Consider the following 18,861-nt stretch of genomic DNA (forward strand, 5'->3'; position numbering starts at 1 on the left):
ATTCCATTGTGTCACTTCTTTCATGGCTATTTAAAGCCTCCGAACAATCAAAAGCAATTTTTTGTTGTTGGTTCAGGTAGCTTGTAAATACAAGTTCTTATTTTTGTTGCTATGTTAAGTAAAATAAAATAAAACAAAACACTGGGGGGAGGAGGATGGTTATTTTGTCTGTTGCCGTCTTCGCTTTACACAACCTTCCTTGAAAATAGGGTAATTTAGCTCACAATAAACAAATGCATTCGGTGAAAGAATTTGCAGCCCTGTGTTGAATTTTGATGGAGGCTTCCACGCTGGGATGCCGAGTCTTTTCACGGCGGCATTGCATCAAAAAGAGGGCCGTGATGCTTGATGCATGGGCAGGGGCAAACGCCTATCAGTGAAAAGCAATGGAAGGGTGGGGACAGGGGGAGCCTTTTTTCATTAGGCTAAAAAAAACCCAAAAAACCCCAACCCTAAGTGACGCTTAAAGAGAAAGGAAGAATGGGAGCGAGAGAGAAAGTGGGGAAAAAAATACAAGTAGCATCCCCCCCACAGCCCTTACATGACTATGGTGGATCACAAATCTGGACATTTTATTGCCTCTTGTTCTTTAACTAGTGTTCCCAGCTGTTATGTAGGAGAACACCAGGGTGTGGTGCACAAGGAGCACCTCCAAAATACCGGCAATATTTCTGTGGGTGTTGTGGTTACATCACGGCGCGCTCCTTCCTCGTCTCTCTTCTTGTGCAAAATCCAAATGGTTTTTTTCCTGTTAGCAGCTGTGCATGGTTTTAGGTCAGTCTTTAACATTGGGGAAGGAACAATAAAATGAAAGGCAAAACCGGCATCTTAAAACTTGGCAAGTGAAAACAGCTTGGAATGGCAGCCAAGAATCGTGCTGTGGTGCAAAAAGAATAGCATCCACGAAGCCACCACAATCAGGGGTTTCTCTTCTTTTAACAATCCCATCGGCAGAGAGAAATAATTATTCCTAGAAACAGCGTTAGAGTCAAAAAATTAAAATGGTTGCTTGGTGAATCTACTCAGATGCAGGTAATGATACTCCTATTTGAATCTGATTTACCAAATTTTAATTGCATGTGGATCTGTATTTGATAACTAATCTGTTTAATACGTTGATGCATATAACTAACTGCCCAGGAATGTACTTGCTGTCGCAACCTCTGTGTTTGCTTTATTTTTATTCATTGCTTCAGTGTATTAGAATTAGCAAACTTCTTAATGTTTTATGTGCTGCAAGAAATGTGTTGTATTTCCAGATATTTAACTCTTTAAGCCGAGGGCGAATAGTGCGAAGATATATCATTGACATCATCTTTTATTTTGAACTAACAACCTTGCTTTTAGGATCTCATCTCTCTTTCAGGTTCTGTGCTACTAGAACGTACAGCGCTTTGTGTACAAAGGTTGATTTAGACTTTTTAAAAATGCCACAAAAATATTCGTAAACGTTTTGTTTTCTAGGATACATTTGTTGAAGAGTTGGGCCTAGCAAGATGGCAGCACATGTGCAATAAGAATTCACGTGAAGTGCCACTGCTAAGGTAAAGTAGTTTCTATCAAAGTTGTAAATTATTCTATTTTCCATTTAATTTGATTTTTTTTTCATTTAAAGTATATCAATCTATTAACAAACTGATATCAATATATACAAATAGAATACGGACAATGATTTTTTAAATTCGATAGTTAAAATGGGGAGGCGAGAATTGTTTACAACTTCTGTTTCTTATTTCTCTCGTTTTTATGATTGAAATATGAAATGGCTGCAAACAGCTTTAACTCAGGCACACAATAATTCCACACTGATCGACAGTTTTCTTGGAAAGTGCATTTGTGCAATGTCGTTTGCTTGAAAACCACATGCAGACCCAAACCAATGTTATGCCTTTGAAGACATAGATATATATATTTGTATATATTTCCCTATATGTTCCTTTGGCTGAAAGACTGGGAAATGCCAGCCTTCCAAAGGGTTAATGCTAACAGTGGCATCTCTTTTTCTTTTTGTCACCCCTAGTTTCTGGAACCTAATGTTTGTTAATATTATGGTCATTTAGCTCTTACACATTAATAGTTGGTCAAAAATATCCTGGGATAAATAGCAAAATCTCTACTAGACTAGATGAAGCTCACTATTTATAAGCTAATTTATACACAAAAGTATCACAAAGACAATTGATTCATTCGTCTACCATGGATTTTCTGCCACCGTTTATCTCTTCATGAGGTTTTCACAAGTTATTAACAGCTGCATAATTAATCTACAGGGGGAAATTTTTCAAACCTCACCTTTCTGTGTAAGCCATAGTCTTTTCTCTGGCACCTGAATGCACTCGATGGAAATAAAATCAGATTTAAAAAACCAATACTCCCTTCAGAAAAATGTTTGTTGCTTTGTAGCTTTTTCTATTTTTGTTTGCTGCTGCTTTTACAAGTTCACTTCATTGGACGTTTGAAAGTATATTATTGCTGGGGGGGGGGTTGCTCATTTTTTACAAACATTAGGAATAGATAGTTTGTCACTTACAGCATATAGATGCCACCAAATGAAATGTGTGTATCTACCAAGCTCCCTTCCTCTAGTCTCAAATCTTTGAGTGCAGAAGCAGTTCCATAAGATTTACAGTGGGAATCTTCTCGAATACTAACTGTGCTGGTTTGACATATGTAGTTGTGTTTCTGGAGAGACCTACTATAACTTTTTAACAAATGAAAATTAATGTTTACCCTGAAAATGTTTGCATTCACATTCCTTCTTTTTTTTGCTTCTTAAAGCCATTATGGTATCGAGCGAGCCGTAGATGTGGTCATTTAGGCATCTTAAATAAAGGATCAGCTTTTCAACAAGTCTCAGCACCCAGCAGCTCACATTGCAACTGGGTGCAGAGCTCTTGGAAAATCTGGCTGCTTATTTCATGGTCTAAATAAGAGCTGAACAATAATGAAAATCATGCCCCATAGGGTCATGGTGAGCTGCGTGCCCTCAACTCTATTAAAACCAGTGGAGAATTGAGGGCTCCTATCAGTCAGAAGAGGTATGTTCGGGCCACCCAAAATGTTAGTTAAATCTCATTCAATCTAATTCTCTTTAAGGATGCCAGTGATTAGAGCAGTGACTGGGAGAGGAGAATATTAACTTTCAAGGAGGGAAGTTTTAGAAACAAGGATCTTAGTAACCATTTATGCACTTCCATACATTGTATATCCTTTCAGTAAGGTTATTAAATTCCTATCATGCCCAGGATAGATTAACCAAGATGAATTCTGGTAGAAAGATAATAGCATTCATATGGGCTACTGAATTGCATCCTTGGAGGGACTTGCAAATATAAAGCAAAATTCTTAGCTGTCATGCTAGGTCCTCAGGTTAGTAGCAACAGTTGTATTAACTCCTTCTAATTGCATGGTTATAGGGAAAGAATCTACTAAGGCACTTCATATTTTAACCCTAGCTTCCCTAAAATGTGTCACTTCGGTGGTGCTTGTAGAGTAAGGTAAGGTCTGCCATACTGATTTTGCAATTCGCTTATAAAGAAATATAACTATTTGTAATCTCTGGTCAAAGCTTAGTGAAATGTATGTACAGTCCCCCTTGGTGAGTCATTGTACGTACATTGGGGGGTCGTAACTGCTCATGGGGCGTGCTCCTAAATCTATATTTAGACTCCTATATAAAAGTTGCCCCGATTTTGAGAAATGCTGAATACCTGCAGCTCCTGCTTTCAGTGGGATCTGTAGGCGCTCAGAACTTTTGAACACTTGGCCACTTTTAAGCAGATGCCTAAGTATTGATGTGGGAGCCTAACTTTAGGCAACCTAGTTTGCAAATTGGGGGCTTAGTTAGTACCTGTATATCTGGATGGAGGAAGAGTAAAGGTTCAAGATGTTCCTGTAACCAGCATAAACCAGTAGTATCCAGGAAGGAAAACTATCATTCATTTAATTGTGTCTCTTTACCAGGCTGGAGAGAGAGAGAGAGCAAGGAAATATTTTTTATTTTCAGAACCTCTACGAGAAAAGAAGCAAGCACTTAAAATCATGTCTATAGCATTATTACTACATATGCATTGACCATATCATAAAGAATAACACACCATTTTGCAAATCCTTATGTTTTGTCTGAAGTATAAGGAGAGGTAGAAAGCGGACATTTGTGTGACTTTTTTGGGGGGGAAGGCAAGGCAGTATGTTTCAGCAGGTTTAATATTCATGAAAGTAATTTAGGGCCTAATTCTCCTCTCATTTCCACCAGTTGCACACATCCAGTATAATGCCATTGACTTCAAGTGCAAATTAATTATACAGAAGAGAAAACTTTGGAATGTTCAGGATTATTTTTTGTTGCAATGACAAAAGTTTGCTCCTAGATGAAGTCAAATCTTATCAGAAATAAGAACACATTCACGTTTTTTGCCTCTCTCTCTTTCAAAAGTAATATAGCTGGTATTTGACAGATTTTTGTGAGGGGTGGGGAGAGTTACTAGATTGCTTAGTGGAAGGAAACTATATTTGTTACAGTTGAAATTTTAGTTGTTCTCTATTTAAAAAAATCCTGGACTAACAAGTACTTCTCTGAAAGTTAATGCAATCCATATTTTTCTTTTGCATAGCTATTTCTTTCAGCTGTTTAGGAAGGCCGTCAGAATGAAAACAAGGAAGATCCTTTTAAAAAAATTAAATTTGAGTATACACACACACACATACACACAAAACCACTCTCACTAATCCATTTTGGAGTGCACCTGTATTACTATCTAACACAAGCAAAAAGTCTTTGTGGTAGGTTGGTTTGCCATACTATTATCAACATACTAATAATGTTTATCATTGCTCATTTAGTATAATCTTATCAATAATCTTGTCAGCAAAATGGTTATCTGAAGGAAATACAGTGTGTTATTTTTCTGGTTCAAGCTATATTTATAATGTATTTTGCTTCTTTAATAGAAGGAGGGGTGGAGGTTATATTGCAGTGAAAGAAACTGTAGTAACACAAAAAGTGTTTGTTCTATAAAGAAATAGTTCTTTCTAAAAGTTAGTGTCTTTAATGTGTTAAAGATGAACACTGCTATTTACTAACAGCTTTGCAATTTCATTTGCAGAAATGTTTTTTTAAAAGTTTAAAAAAAAAAAAAGAGAGAGAGAAGAGACCGATGCCCGTTGCCACAAACCCGTAGATCCGAACTTGTGGTCATATTCCACACAAGCTTGTATCTATAGGTATGTGTCTGCATGGCAAACGCACAAAACCTGGATATGGTTGTGTTTATGCATTTAAACTGACAATGTCCAACTCTGCTACTAGCATCTCCCTCTAGCCCCGTTCCCCCTTTTAGGAAATATAAAATTAGAGCTGCAAATCTTGTTCTGTAATTATCATATCAGTTTTCAGCTTTGGTTATTATTAACATGCACTCAGGGTTGTACAAAACCAATGGCTCATTTGTGCCTGAATAAAATGGGACACAGAGAGTTATTTGACATCAGATTGAAGAAATTAAATCTCGGATGCATTGTGTGTGGGTCTGGATATATTTTGTTGTTTGTATTTCCAATCAGGGCTGGGGAATCAGAACACAAAAACTTATTTTGTTTTTAAAATAAGATGAATTCATTCTTACATTGAGGAAATTGTATCCTTCCTGGAAAATGACATAGATTTGTGTATGGAGCAATAGTTCAGTAGTTTTGACTGTATAGATTGGTAAAGTACTTTGAAACACAGATTCTGCTCATCCGAAAGCCAGTGTAAATCTGCAGTGATTTCATTGAAGTCATTGGATATAGTCCAGTTACATCTCTGAATATGGCCTACCAACTATTATTCTCAGTATAAAATGAGCTTATTGTGAAATCCTTTTCCCTCTCCACTTTGTTTTACTTCAGCTTAGATGTATTATCTATTTCTTTATTTCTTAGGGGGAAAATACAATATAGCAAATTTCACAAAATTACTAAAACAAGAAAAATGTGTAAGCATAATGTTTTACGTTATGAAAGTAAACAATTATATTTTAAAAAATGAGGAACATTTAAAAACAAAGCAATTATCATATTTTACACATTAATACTTTAGAAGCTGTGTAGATGCAATATAAAGACTTACTGGTTTCTTCTTCTATTTCAGTGCAAATTCAGTTAGAGAATTGGCCTGCATTTCCTTTTCAAATTCCACTTTTGTATAAACTTGGCTGTATTTACGCCCAATTCTCCAGAGCAGGACTGATTTTTTTTCTCCATTTGAGATTGCCTCTTTTGTAATGTATGAGTACAAAATAATAGCAAGTTATATATATTTTAAAGATCCAAATGCTTTTCTGTGTCCCTGGTGCTAGAAATCAGCTTTATATTTAAAACATACGGTTTTGCAGAATGTTTGTTTATAATGGAGGCTGTGCATTCGGATATCAGCAACCAGTGGCTTATACCTTCCTGTCACCTCTGCTTGGATTGTTAGAGTATAAAACATGTATCTGCCATATGTGAGTAGTTACTACAAGAACTTTTGCACAGCAGCATGTACGGATCATACGATGTAGTTACTTTTCGGGTGCACAGTCATTCGCTCTAGACATTACCCTAATAGCTAGAAGCCATTGTTCTGGTCTGTTGTTTTTCAGAATCACATAGTCTAAGGATCTTTTCTGATATGTGGTGGCAAGTTGCACTTTGTTGGCTCTTCAGTTTGGCCACCTTTTGAAGGTCATGTTGATGCAAAGTTATGAGATGCCTCATAAGTCATGAGCAAGTATTCCACCTAGGGCTTGGTCCTAATCCCATTGAAGTCAATAGCAAAACTTTCAGTGCCTTCAGCCCACATTTTCCTCTTTGATAATGAGCGTGACCCTGTTCCCATTGGAGTTAGTGGGAATTTTGCTATTGGCTTTAATGAGAGCAAGATGAAACGGTATCTGATGCTGGCACAATGGGCTGTGTTCTTCCTAGGGAGGCTGAACAGATGGATTGTTTTTCATATTCTACAGAGCACTTTTAATTCCTAACATTTAAGGCACCAATAGATCAGCTAATCTGACCTTGAAAGAGAAGGGACCTGGACAAAACCCTGAGCCTAGCGCTCCCAGACATTTAGGTGTACGGAATTTAGTGTTTTTTCCAAACATGCTGGTATGTACCATTTGTAGACATTACCCTCTGGCAGAATTTACCAAGTACTCTGGGGGTTTGCTACTGAAGAATTTCTAGAGTTACTGAAAGCTGGCACTGTGCTGCTGTGCGTGTGAGGAACATCACATGATATTCTGGGACTAAGGGGGCTGTGGACTTGGATCCAGAAGTCCTAAATTCTGTTCCTGACTCTGCCACTGACCCTCTTTGTGACCCTGGGCAAGTCACTTTTCCTCTCTGCTCTTCAGTTTCAGTAATAACAATAACAGTACCCTGCTCTGCATAGTGTTCTGGGATGTGTAAATGAAAGTCCCTTTATAAATGAGCTAAGTATTATTATAGTCAGTCTTTTATTCCCTATTCGTGAGATCAACTTGCCGTATTTGGCGCACACAGGCCCGCGCTGTTCATTATGAGCTTGATTTTCAATATGAGCCTGTTATTACCGGAGCACCTAAGTAAAGTGGCATAGATATTCAACAGAAGACATATTGGAGCTAATCTCTTTGGAAAATCTGGCTCCAGTTGTAAGGTTCTGAGCCCTTGTAAGTCTGGGTCTGAATTCTTATGGAAACCTGGCCACATAATCCTTAGTACTACTCCCCTGCAAAGTGCTTCCCAAATGTGAACAAATCACCCCTTCAAGTAACCACCAGACTTTTCTCCCACTTGGCTGTTTTCCTTTATTGCAGTTACATGGTTGCAGTTTTATTTAAAGACTGGCTAGAAATGTAATTGGAAAAAAGCATGCTCATTGTCACCGCAGGCTGGTGGGGTGGGTAAGGCTAATTGTATCCAGAGAGATGAATGTCCTGATTTCTCCAGGCAGCCAACGCCTCCTGTGAGCTGCGAGTGCTCTCAGTCGGAGTCAGTCTTGAGAGGTTCTGAGCACTCTTGAGTCCTAAAGTGCCAATTGCTAAAGACTACAGAGAAGCCATGTCTATGCTAGCACGTTCTGCACAGCGATGGGTGCAGCTGCACTGGTGCTGACAGTGATTTAATTGCAAGTGTAGACACGCCTGACTTCTTTTCAAAGCACCGTGAAGATGACTTGCTCTGAGCAAGCTCAGCCACAGCTTCTGAAACAGCCCTGCACACAGCTTTGGCCCTTGCACTTAAACCAGTTTCAACACTGGTTCTGCTGAGATTGCTTTCTTGGTATTGATAAGGCTGGAGAGCCAGAGCCAGGATTCGCACTTAGGAGTTTCAGGCCCCAAATCCCGTGCCTCTCTCTCACCTCTACTAATTATTTCATGCAGCTCCGGTGAGTGCTCTCCATTTGGTTTTTTGCATCACCTGCTCTCTCTTGTCAGCTGTAGCCTCTCACACGCTCCCCCCCACCCCTGGTTTTTGAAGGGCAGTCGTGTTGTGTTTTCTACATGAATGTTGCGTTTCTTTCCTGTTGGTTGTGTTTCACTGTACTTCATTGAGTTTTGGAGACTAACTTGACTGTATGAGAAACCTTGAAATGTGTCTTCCCTCTAGGGTGGGATGAGGAATAGGAGTCTGCAGAAAGCCCAGCCCCTGCCTTCTGGGGAATGAGCAAAAGTCGAATGATTAAATTTCCCAACTTTGTTGATAAGGATCTTGCAGGTTTACATCAGTTTTCATCCCAGTGCCTTACCAACTATACAAAGTTCACTTCATTTGCCACTGAACCATAGAGTATATAACAATTTAGGGCAGGACATACAGAATATTTTACCCAGATTGAAAACAGAGGTAGACTGTAGTTACCCTGTCTGGAAATACTGTCACAGAGAGTACCCTGGGCACCTTAATGACAACGACAGGAACAGGTCAGGGTATCTTCTCCAAAGATGACTGCTACAGGAACACAGCGCCCCTTGCCTTAACACCGTATTGGATCACTGGCTTTAGTTCCTACTTATAGATGAAAAATACCTCTTCCTGCAGCACCTCTGGTTTATAGAAGGGTGTCTGAGCTGAAAGTGTCTGCATCTGCTATGTAGATTAATAGAATTGCATTTCACTTCAGCATAGTTACTGCTGTGTCTAGAAGTAGTTGCTCTTGTTTAAAGGTACAAAACAAAAGCTATCCAGAACCTGGCATCTCATTCTGGTTGCAGGTTAGGTCCAGTCACCCCTATTTCCCCCCTCCCCCCAAAAACAGTAGCAAAACAATTTCTTATAGCTGTACATTGCACCTTTCATTGAAAAAGCTCCTAAAGTCCTTTTCAAATCAACACACACATGCACAGAGAGCCAGCAATCACTTCACCCACCACTAAAACACCGTTGTCTTTGTGGTGGGACACAGCAGGTGTTTATCAGCACAGAGCAAAAGTGCACAGTCATTTAGGACAAGAGATGCAGAATACTTTATCCAGTTGAAACTACAAGTGGGAATTTAGAGAGGCAGAATGTCATTACCTGCACTGAGATTTGAAACAGATCCAGATACCTTAGTTCAAAAAAATCAAATGTGTTTAAACTTTGAAAATACAATTCCATATCTAGTGCAGTACTTGGTCTGAGGGTTGGTTGTTATAAATCAAAGAGCAAGAAGTATTTTTATCAAGAAGGGACAAACGAGAGGGAGGAGGATGGTCTTGTGGTTAAGACATTGGATTGGAATTCAGGAGATCTGGGTTGGGTTCCTCCCTCCATCTTAGTGTTCCTGTTTGACCTTAAATCACTTAATCTCTCTTGCCTCTGTTCCAGATATGTAAAATGGGTGAATAATTACAGCTAGTAAAGAAATGGCGAATTTGAGATTAGCTGTCTCACCAGTGAAAGTTGAACACGTAGGCAGGGTCCCCACATGGGGGGAAGGGTACACTTTACCAGGGCCCAGAGGCCCTGGGGGGCCCGGCCCAGGCTGCAGCCCCCACGGGTATGTATGTGAGACTGGGCCCGTGTTACAAGTTTGTACTGAGCCTGGAAAAATTACGTTTGGGCCCTGCATGTAGGGCCATATCTTGCTTTTGATCTAGGAAGTCCCCATGACCTGTATAGAAGTTGCACCCCTGGATAGAGAAGGTCATATGCGAGCCATCATAAACTGGAACAATAGCGGAACAGCTGCCACTGAGTGATATCCTGTTATGGCAAAATGAGGTCTTATGATGCCATTCCAGCATTGGCATCAGCTTTTGAAGGAGCATTCCAGTATTCAGCTTTCCTTTTCTGAGGGGCCAACAGAAAAGGAAAGCCCTCTCAGTTACACCCACACAGTCCGCAGGATCTAAAATGCTACCAGATGCTAAAACATAATATTGAGCAAATCAGGGAACTGGTTCAGATCAAATAACCAACTGGAACCTGTGCTAAAACTTCAACCTGAAGCTAAAACACTTTTTTTTTTTGTTTGAAAAACTTTGAATAACTTTTAAAATTATGTGTATGTATATATAGGTTAGCTCTGCTCTTCTGAGTCCTAGCTGAACCCAGAAGAGATTTCCAACTTAATATTGGCAGCCTGTGATGTCCTAGTATAGTTAGCCGCATCATCCAAACTTTAGAATGCATCCAAACTGAGTGAACCTCTGATGCTCTTGAGGTTTGCTCATTACATCAACAAAGTGACAATGACAATGTTTCATCAAACAAAACTGAAAGATTACTTACTGGTTTGTGAACAGACCACTAACAATCATGTCAGCATTTCCATTGTAAATTCTCTTCTGTCTGAGGTTTTCAAAAGTCAGCTGTATTAAAAAAAAAAAAAATCATCCCAGGCTGAAACTTAAGAAACAAGGTCGCAGACCTCAGACTGGAACAATATCATTTGTGGGCTTCAGTATATTTTTTTTCAATGACTTAAGCAAATTTGCTGAGTTCAAAAGACTTTTTTTTTCTCCTTCCTAACAGCTAGAGCCACAAGGTCTACTTTGGTTCTCAAAATCAAGTTGAACCCTTTCTTCTTCTTCATCTCATCCCCAGTAATAAAGATTCTGCAATTAAGATTAAGCTAATGATTTTGCTGGTGATGCATGGGACAGAATAGAATCCAGCTCCCTCTCCTGGAGCTGTGTTGACCCTGCATTACTAATGTGAATAACATCTTGCTTATGTCAGTTAAGTCAGCAGAAATTATCTGTAGACACATGGGAAGCGTATTTGAGCTGCAGGAAACTAATCCAATTCTTTAGGCAATATTTCCCATTAATATTTTTACCATTTTTAGTGTTTCTACCCTCCAGAAATTCTGTCTTATTCTGGATTTTGACAGAACAGCTATTTTTGCATTAAAAATGTGTAAAAAATTGAATTTTCATACATTGTTGAAGGTGGAAGTGTGCCCGTGATGGCTCAGAAATGGGTCTGCTTTCTGCTTGTAAGGTAGTGTCAGAGAAACTAAATCACATTTTTTTTTTTTTTTTTATTTGTTTTGAGGAAATAGGACAATTTATATGTTTGTAAATAGGGGGAAAGATCTAGCATTCTGGTAATTTCAACAAGAGAACCCACGCCACAGAGTTCTGATCCAGATCTAAACTTCCCTAAATTCTCAGGAATGTCTATCTAGAATTTTGATTCATCCTATTGTAGAACTGAGAGCCAGGCATCAAATTCACATCTGGGCCCAAACTTCCCTGGAATCTGAGACCGGAGGAAGAGTTCCTGTAAGTGTAGCCAGCTGTGCATTCCATGCTGCTCTAGACCTTACCAAGACCAAGGTCCGTTGAGATTCATGGAAAGACTCCCATTCTCAGCACAGGTTGTGTTAGTCTTGGAACCAGTAGCACAGGTTCTGATTTTGTCCAGCCCCCTCAGTAAAGTGTCCCCTCTGTATGCATTACAATTGAATCCTGTCTCGTCTCTGCTACAAGAGACACTACAGTCTCCATCCAGGTATTTGATTCAGACCAATCACTATAGCTATTTACTGTGTATATGTCACAGACCATAGGGACAGATAGATTGAAGGTGCCATTTTTAAACAGACATTTCTGACTATAACATTGCTTAAAAATCATTTTCAAAAGAGCCGATCCAGTTATTGCTGAGATCTCCTTTGTCAACAACATATGAAGTTGCTTCTAGGATCCTTTAAAAAAAAAGCAAGCTTTAAACTCCCCCGAGTTGCATAAACTTTTATAGGAACTCTCTGCTTCCCATACAGAGCACTTTTCTCCACCGTTGTATTTAATAAGGATTTTTATGACATCAGTACATATCATAAGTGAACGTTGTCATTACAGGACTGCTCATATTTACCCTAATTACCAAATTAGCTATAATTGCACTAATTGGGTAAATACATAATTGACTAAAATCACCGTAAAACAAACAAGGAAATTCACACAAGGAAACGAAAGTGCATTAAAAGACACAATTTCTGAGTCTTAGTCCCCAAAAAGCAAGGAATCGCACAGGAAATGGTTAATTGTTAAATATTGGGAACAGCAGGGTGCAGAAGGGTCATGTTTTAAATGAAATGTAATTAGATGACCCATGTCTTTACACCTGAACTTAACTGCTCAACTAAGTCAGCAGTAGCTGGGGTCTTTAACTGTCTTGGAATGACCAGAACAATTCTGGGTATGGGGGCTATCTTTCTGCATGGTGCTGAATTTGCCTATGTGATGCAAATTCACCTGTACCTGCCCCAGTTTAATTTAGAACTGGGGTGGTGGAAACCAAATTTCTGTGTTCTCTGTTGCCAGGCGCATAGAGATGGGGAAGAAGTTTCGGATAATCTGTTCTGCAGAGGCCTGGAATTTGTAAAACTTCATGGAGAGTGAGTTAAGTATCAAGCACTGGGACTGAGGCTCCCTTGATGTTAGAGGGCTTGATTCTCATTTACACTCAGACCCCTTCACACTGCTCTGTAACGGAGCCTTAAAGTGGGTGCAGATTACATAAATGCCCACTTCAAGGCCTTTTTACCCTGTCAGAGTAGTGTAAAGGGACCTAAGCGTCACTGAGAATTCAGGCCAGAATATTTTCTTGATGCTCTGATGATGTTGGCTGTACCCAGCAGTCCTTACTCAGTCAAAACATCCACAGATCTCCTGAATAAGGACCGAGAGTCAGGCTTATAGTGTTTGAGGCGGAAGCATTTCTTTTAAGTGGAGCTCAGCTTCTGGATAGCAGGAGAGAAGGGGAAGAGTGTTCTTAGAACTAAGGTCCTTCAGCAGGAGGAACTGCTGACAGTATGTGGTACCTGTCACAGGTTGAAGGGGTTGTAAAATGTTTTGGTGAAGGATGGTGATGCGGCCAGGGGGGAAGAGAGAGCTGGGGAAGGAGAGTGATGGAAGTAGAGGTGTGCAACATACTCGAAATGAAACTTTAAAACCTCAAAAATCGAGGCTTCCTCATTTCATTTAAAAATTTTTGAAAGGGTTTTGCAGTAAAAAAAAAAAAAACGCAATTTAGCAGTTCATCTGAAAAATTGCTCTCTGTATCATTGAAATGTAGCCATTCTTTCTGTTTAGGATCAGCCAACGGTTGCCCCAAACATATTCATTCAAAAATATTCACTGAGGACCTGATTCTACCACCTTTACTCATGTTGATTTCACTGGGAATTCTTGTGTGGTAAATCCAGTACTAATCCGGTTGGATACAGTGGGCAGAATCCAACCTGGAATAATTTCTACTAATAATTCTTGGTGAGTAGCAGGCCCAGGAGCAATTAGTTGCAAGTATTCATTATTCAGTATCTGAGCTGTGCTGTGGTTAGTTTTGACTGAATATTTAGGCCCCCCTGGTATTGTTTCCTTTCAGTCTTTCAATGATCAGATGAGCTAAATTCTGAGGATATGTCTACACTGCAGTGGGAGGTGTGATTGCAGCATGAGTAGATGCTTTACTCCAGCTAGCATGTGTACCAATAGTAGTGAAGCCATAGTAGCATGAGCTTCCATGTGGACTTCACATGTCCCAGTCCAGCAAGGCACTTAAGCAGGTGCTCCCTGGAAACTCAGTGAAATTCTAACTACTCCACTGCTGTTGATCAGCGCAGCTCCACATTGCTCTGTCAGTTACACCCACTGAGGATCTGACCTTAGATGTGAACTCCAATGGTTCAGAATAAGAGTTTCAGCATGAAACCACATCCAGCAGTGCCGTGTAGACTATTACAACATTCAGTGGTCTATGAGTAGAAAGCCAAGAGCTCCTGAGTGCTGACCCCAGCTCTAACATTGTCTTGTTGTTACAGGTGATAAAATTGAAACGTGGTTGACGTGTTTCCTTTTGACTGTACAGTTCAGTTGAATAAAACCTAGATTTTACCATAGAGAGGATGTCAACTAGAAACGACCTCCAAAATGTGGACTCAGTGGAAACTTGAGTAATATTGACACCATTTTATAGGTTTAAATCTCTATATAATCAAACAGTTTTCAAATATATATTAGCAGACTGGGGAAAAAGTCTTCTCTCTAGAGTCTGTTTTGCTAACATCTAGACACGCTCAGGATGTCAGGGTAAGAGACTAGCTTTTTGCATAAGTCAGTGCCACCATTTTCTTTTGTCCTGAGACAAAATATGTGTAGCCAAGATGCTAGTTAGTATGCACAACTCTGTATTCAAAGCCTCTGATTTACTCTTAATCCACTACTAATGCAGTGCATTTATGCCTGAGGAGGCATTCACCTGAGAGACAGACGGAATCCAGGCTCTGAATCAGTCCCAAGTCTTGACTAGCATATTTTTCATAGGACGGAGCTAATCCTTGTGTGCAAGCTGTAATAAATAGACGCAGAACTGCCTTAAGCAATACCTTGGTGGTTGACAGGAATGAGTCATAATGATAACATCCTGGCCCTTTGACTGATCTAGTGGAAGTTTAATATGTTCCTTATAAGGGGACAGTATCTTACTCTTGCTAGTCTGATGGTGTGATCACCTTACATCCCATGGGATCCAAAAATGCTTTGCAATCGGTACACACAGAGTTTCTGCATTTCAGAGTTTCTGTATTTCAACCTCTGGGGTGGATGGGAAAGGAAATTTTGACCAAGAACAAACCCTCTTTCATCTTCTGAAAAAGACACACAGCAGTCGTGATCTTGATTTATGAAATCTCATCTCTTAATCTATGGTGGCATGGGTAGCTGCATTTGTTTGGGATTCTTTTTACCAGCAAGGCATTTAATACTGCTAAATTAGCAGATGAGATGATGAGAGCTGTTAGATCTTTATGGAGAAACCCTGGCATTGTGTTGGCTGTGAATTGGTGGGTGGTTTTTCAGCATTTTTGACTGCATGCATCCAGGTTGAGGTAGTAGGTTGTATAGTTTAGAATTACACCAAGGGAGATAACTGTACAACCTCCTAGCTTTCCTTGGGTCTTGCACAAAACGGCGTGGTGAGAGACCATAATTCCTCAACAATGTTTTCTCTGGACACATGGAACACGAAAGAACAGGTAAGATTCCTTTGGAGAAGCTGTTTCACTCATATGGAACTTCCAAATGTTCATTCTCTCGCCATTTTTTTCCACTATCAATGAGTATTTAGCAAATTCAGCGGACTAGTAACACTTGTTTCCCTTTGTTAGCATTTGATCTGCTGAAAGTATAACTTTTGTAAAAAGCATGACAACATGTCAACGGTATTGCCTTTCTGGTCAACAATCAGAAGTCTGCAAAGAACGTGAAAAGCATCACGGACTGTATCAGCCACTGAGATGGATGAGTGGGCTGCCCTTTACTTTAGCCTTTGACTGCAGGTCAGTTAGTTACTCTGTACGATGCACTAAGAACTAAATTATGCCTCATTTTGTGATGGTGAGCTAGAAGAGAAAAAGGATGCAGCCCAGCAAACTTACACAGGAGCTCTAGTTATAAGTGGTACCCAACGCCAGGGAGAAGGAGGAGGGTAGCCACGTAGTGTTGGTGGCTCCAGGTAGGGCATTTCAGGGGAAGATGGGACTCGGCACCACCAACATGTTAGAACAGCTGCACAGGGGAGGTGCACCAACTACATACGTCATAACGGGGGGTGCCAATCCCTGAGCTTTTTCTAGGCCTGTAGAGATGTGTTATGCCTTTCAAAGCAAAACCTCCAGCTAACTCCCAGGTGGGTGGTGCACTTCTTCCTTTTCTCTGACTCTGAATATTCTCAAATCCAAAAGAGATTATGAATCTGCAGCTCCCTCAGGCTCGTAGAGTAAGGGCCAGATTTGTAAAGGTATGAAGGTGCCTGAAGGTGCAGATAGACAGCTAGTGGGATTTTCAGAATGTCTTGGTGCCTGACTCCTGTTGCACTCAATCTGACCCTTTGTTCAAGCAGTACAGGCGTAGGTATTTATCTCTGAAGGTCCAGGGTTCAAATCCCCAGTGATGACTCCGGTGGGGTTGGTTATACCAGTGCTTAATCCAGGCCCAGAACAAGTATTTGTCAAAATGGCAGAAGCTTGCAAATTCATGCTAATGACTGGGAGACCCATTGCTAATGACTGAATTTTGCAAAGGAATGTGTAAGCGAACGTGAAGCAAAACGAACCTGGTTTGACAACTGTAAATGAGTTAAGTTATTTATGATGTACAGATAACTGTACGGAAGTATATTTTGTAAAAATAATGGCATTTTAGTCATATGAGACCTCACCGCAACTCTCTGCTGTTAAATGTTTGCAGAATGTGGAGCGAGATTTCCAGTTTCTTGAGCAGATTATAAAGCATGCAGGTAACGAAGTGTGGAATACTCAGGTTCTTTCCCCCCCCCTTTTTTTTCCCCCACAAGAGATACAGATATCATTACCATGTTGTATTACTCCACAATTCCCTAAATCAGGGCTAGAACAATACCAGGTGTGTATTTTATAAGGGCATATGCATTAGACAAATGTAGCCAGTTTGACAAGGCTTTATGCATCATTTTTTTAAGTGTTTTTCCTGATCTTCTATAAAGATTGAACTCCAGCGCCTGAGCTGGTACCAATTTAAACTAGCTGCAGATCTGTTTCTATAGTACGCGATTCTCCACTCTCTTACATTTCAGGTCCCCGCAGATCTTCCGCATCTCCGTGCGCCTGGAATCAGAGAAACACAGAAATTTGGTTTCCGCTATCCCAATTCTAAATTGATCTGGGGCACGTACAGGTGAATTTGCATGCCACAGGCAAATTCAGCACCATGCAGAAAGATGGCACCCATACCCAGAATTGTTCTGGTCATTCCAAGACAGTTAAAGACCCTAGCTATTGCTGACTTAGTTGAGCCGTTAAGTTCAGGTGTAAAATGCTACCAAATCAGAATTCTTCACTCACTTACATATTGGTGGTGTCATAATCCAAGATGCCCATTTTGTTATTAAAGAAAATAGCATTCCAGCCCTCCCTGAGGTTATAGCATTGTATTGTCAATTAATTAGGCTTTCATCATATGTCCTCATATGCCCTTCTGTCATATGTCCTCCATATGTCCTTCTGTTATATGTCTTCCATATGCCCTGTATGTAATTAGTCTTCCATCATATGGCTTCCATCATATGTCATTTCCATAGACTTCCAGAAGAATATGGCAGTGTTACAGCTATGGACCTTTTGCACTGGGTATTGGAACACCAATTCTGTACCTCTGTCACACGAGCTGAGATTCAATGACAAAGAAATAGAAGGCAGGTGGCTAGTTCTGAGTGGCCCTTTTAATGGGAAGATTAATTTCTCTCAGTTTGGACACTGAACAAATGAGAAAGTTTCACTTCTGCTGATACTCGATTTCCAGTTCATTTCCCTTTCAAGTCTGTATGCAGTAGCTCAATATATTGCCGGGGAATATCTGTATTTGTTTAACAGACTGTTTCATTTGGAAACTTAAAAAAAAGATTTTTGCTACAAAATACTACCTAAATTATAAGCCCAATTTTGTCCCTTTATAGCTGGAGTCTCAAGCAAAGTGCCATAAATTTGCACTGGTGAAAATGAGACAGTGGGTTCTTTTTGAACCGCAGTCATTGTGTGTCTCTTATGGACAATGAGTATAGTAATATGGTGCATTTATTGGAATAGGTGGCTCTTAGAAGGTAGTGTCTCAATGCACAGGAATATGTATCAGTGTGGGTTCCAAATTTGCCATGCCTTATTATTGATGATGAAAGCCACAAATAGCCATTAATGGGTCTACTCATAATAAGGTGAGGAAAGCTGCAAATATCCATTGATGATGTGGTTTCTAGATGATGATGTGGTTTCTAGATCACTTTTTTAATCACCATATGTAAAAGGGGGCTTTCCCTTCTGCAGAGTGCATCTGTAATGGTTTATTTCTTTTGTTTTCAACCCTCTTCTCTATTTTGTTGGCCCCATTCCTCTTTTCAAACAAATCTCCTCTCCAGGTTAAGGTTCTAGACTATTTAGAATATATTTTGGAGAGTCAGGCTGTGGTATTGCTCCACCATTAAAACAGCTGTTACCTTGGGCATCAAATGCATTGTCAATTCTTAGCCTCGTGCGTCTTCAACACCTCCTCTTGGCTAGTTCTTTAAGTGATGATGAAAGAGAGAGGGCCAAAGTCTGGTGTTCTCTACTAATGAGTCTGATTGTCTCCAGTTGGCAGCCAACAAGAAAGTCCTTGAGATGGTGCATTGCTTATTATTTTCTTTTTCTTCTACATTTTTCATGTGAATATAGTGCTGGTGAAAGGTGCCAGATTAACAGCCCTGAAGAAGGAAGAGCTCTGTCTATCCTCAGAACAGACCCCCCTCAGGTTGCAGCAGGGCAATCTTCCTTCAGGCAGTTCTGTCAAGGTGGCTCAACCCTACCCTTGGAGGGCCTCCCTGTAAGGGTGAGAAGAAACTTCACTCTCCATTGCC

The 18,861-nt window shown here is 40.1% G+C and overlaps 1 long non-coding RNA gene across 1 annotated transcript in view; it reads left to right on the forward strand.

Moving 5' to 3' along the window:
- The first annotated feature begins 632 nt into the window (after positions 1-632).
- The window catches only part of LOC137164126 (uncharacterized), a 69,968-nt gene continuing 51,739 nt past the window's right edge, over positions 633-18,861 (forward strand). Inside the window, exons 1-2 of the long non-coding RNA XR_010922951.1 lie at positions 633-1,032; positions 1,465-1,544. This is a non-coding gene — a long non-coding RNA (uncharacterized lncRNA). The remainder of the gene's footprint in view (positions 1,033-1,464; positions 1,545-18,861) is intronic.

This window comes from Emydura macquarii, unplaced genomic scaffold (assembly GCF_026122565.2).
Source record: "Emydura macquarii macquarii isolate MOO-44397 ecotype Brisbane River unplaced genomic scaffold, CSIRO-AGI_Emac_v2 contig_312, whole genome shotgun sequence".
In the NCBI taxonomy this organism is placed as follows: domain Eukaryota; kingdom Metazoa; phylum Chordata; order Testudines; family Chelidae; genus Emydura; species Emydura macquarii.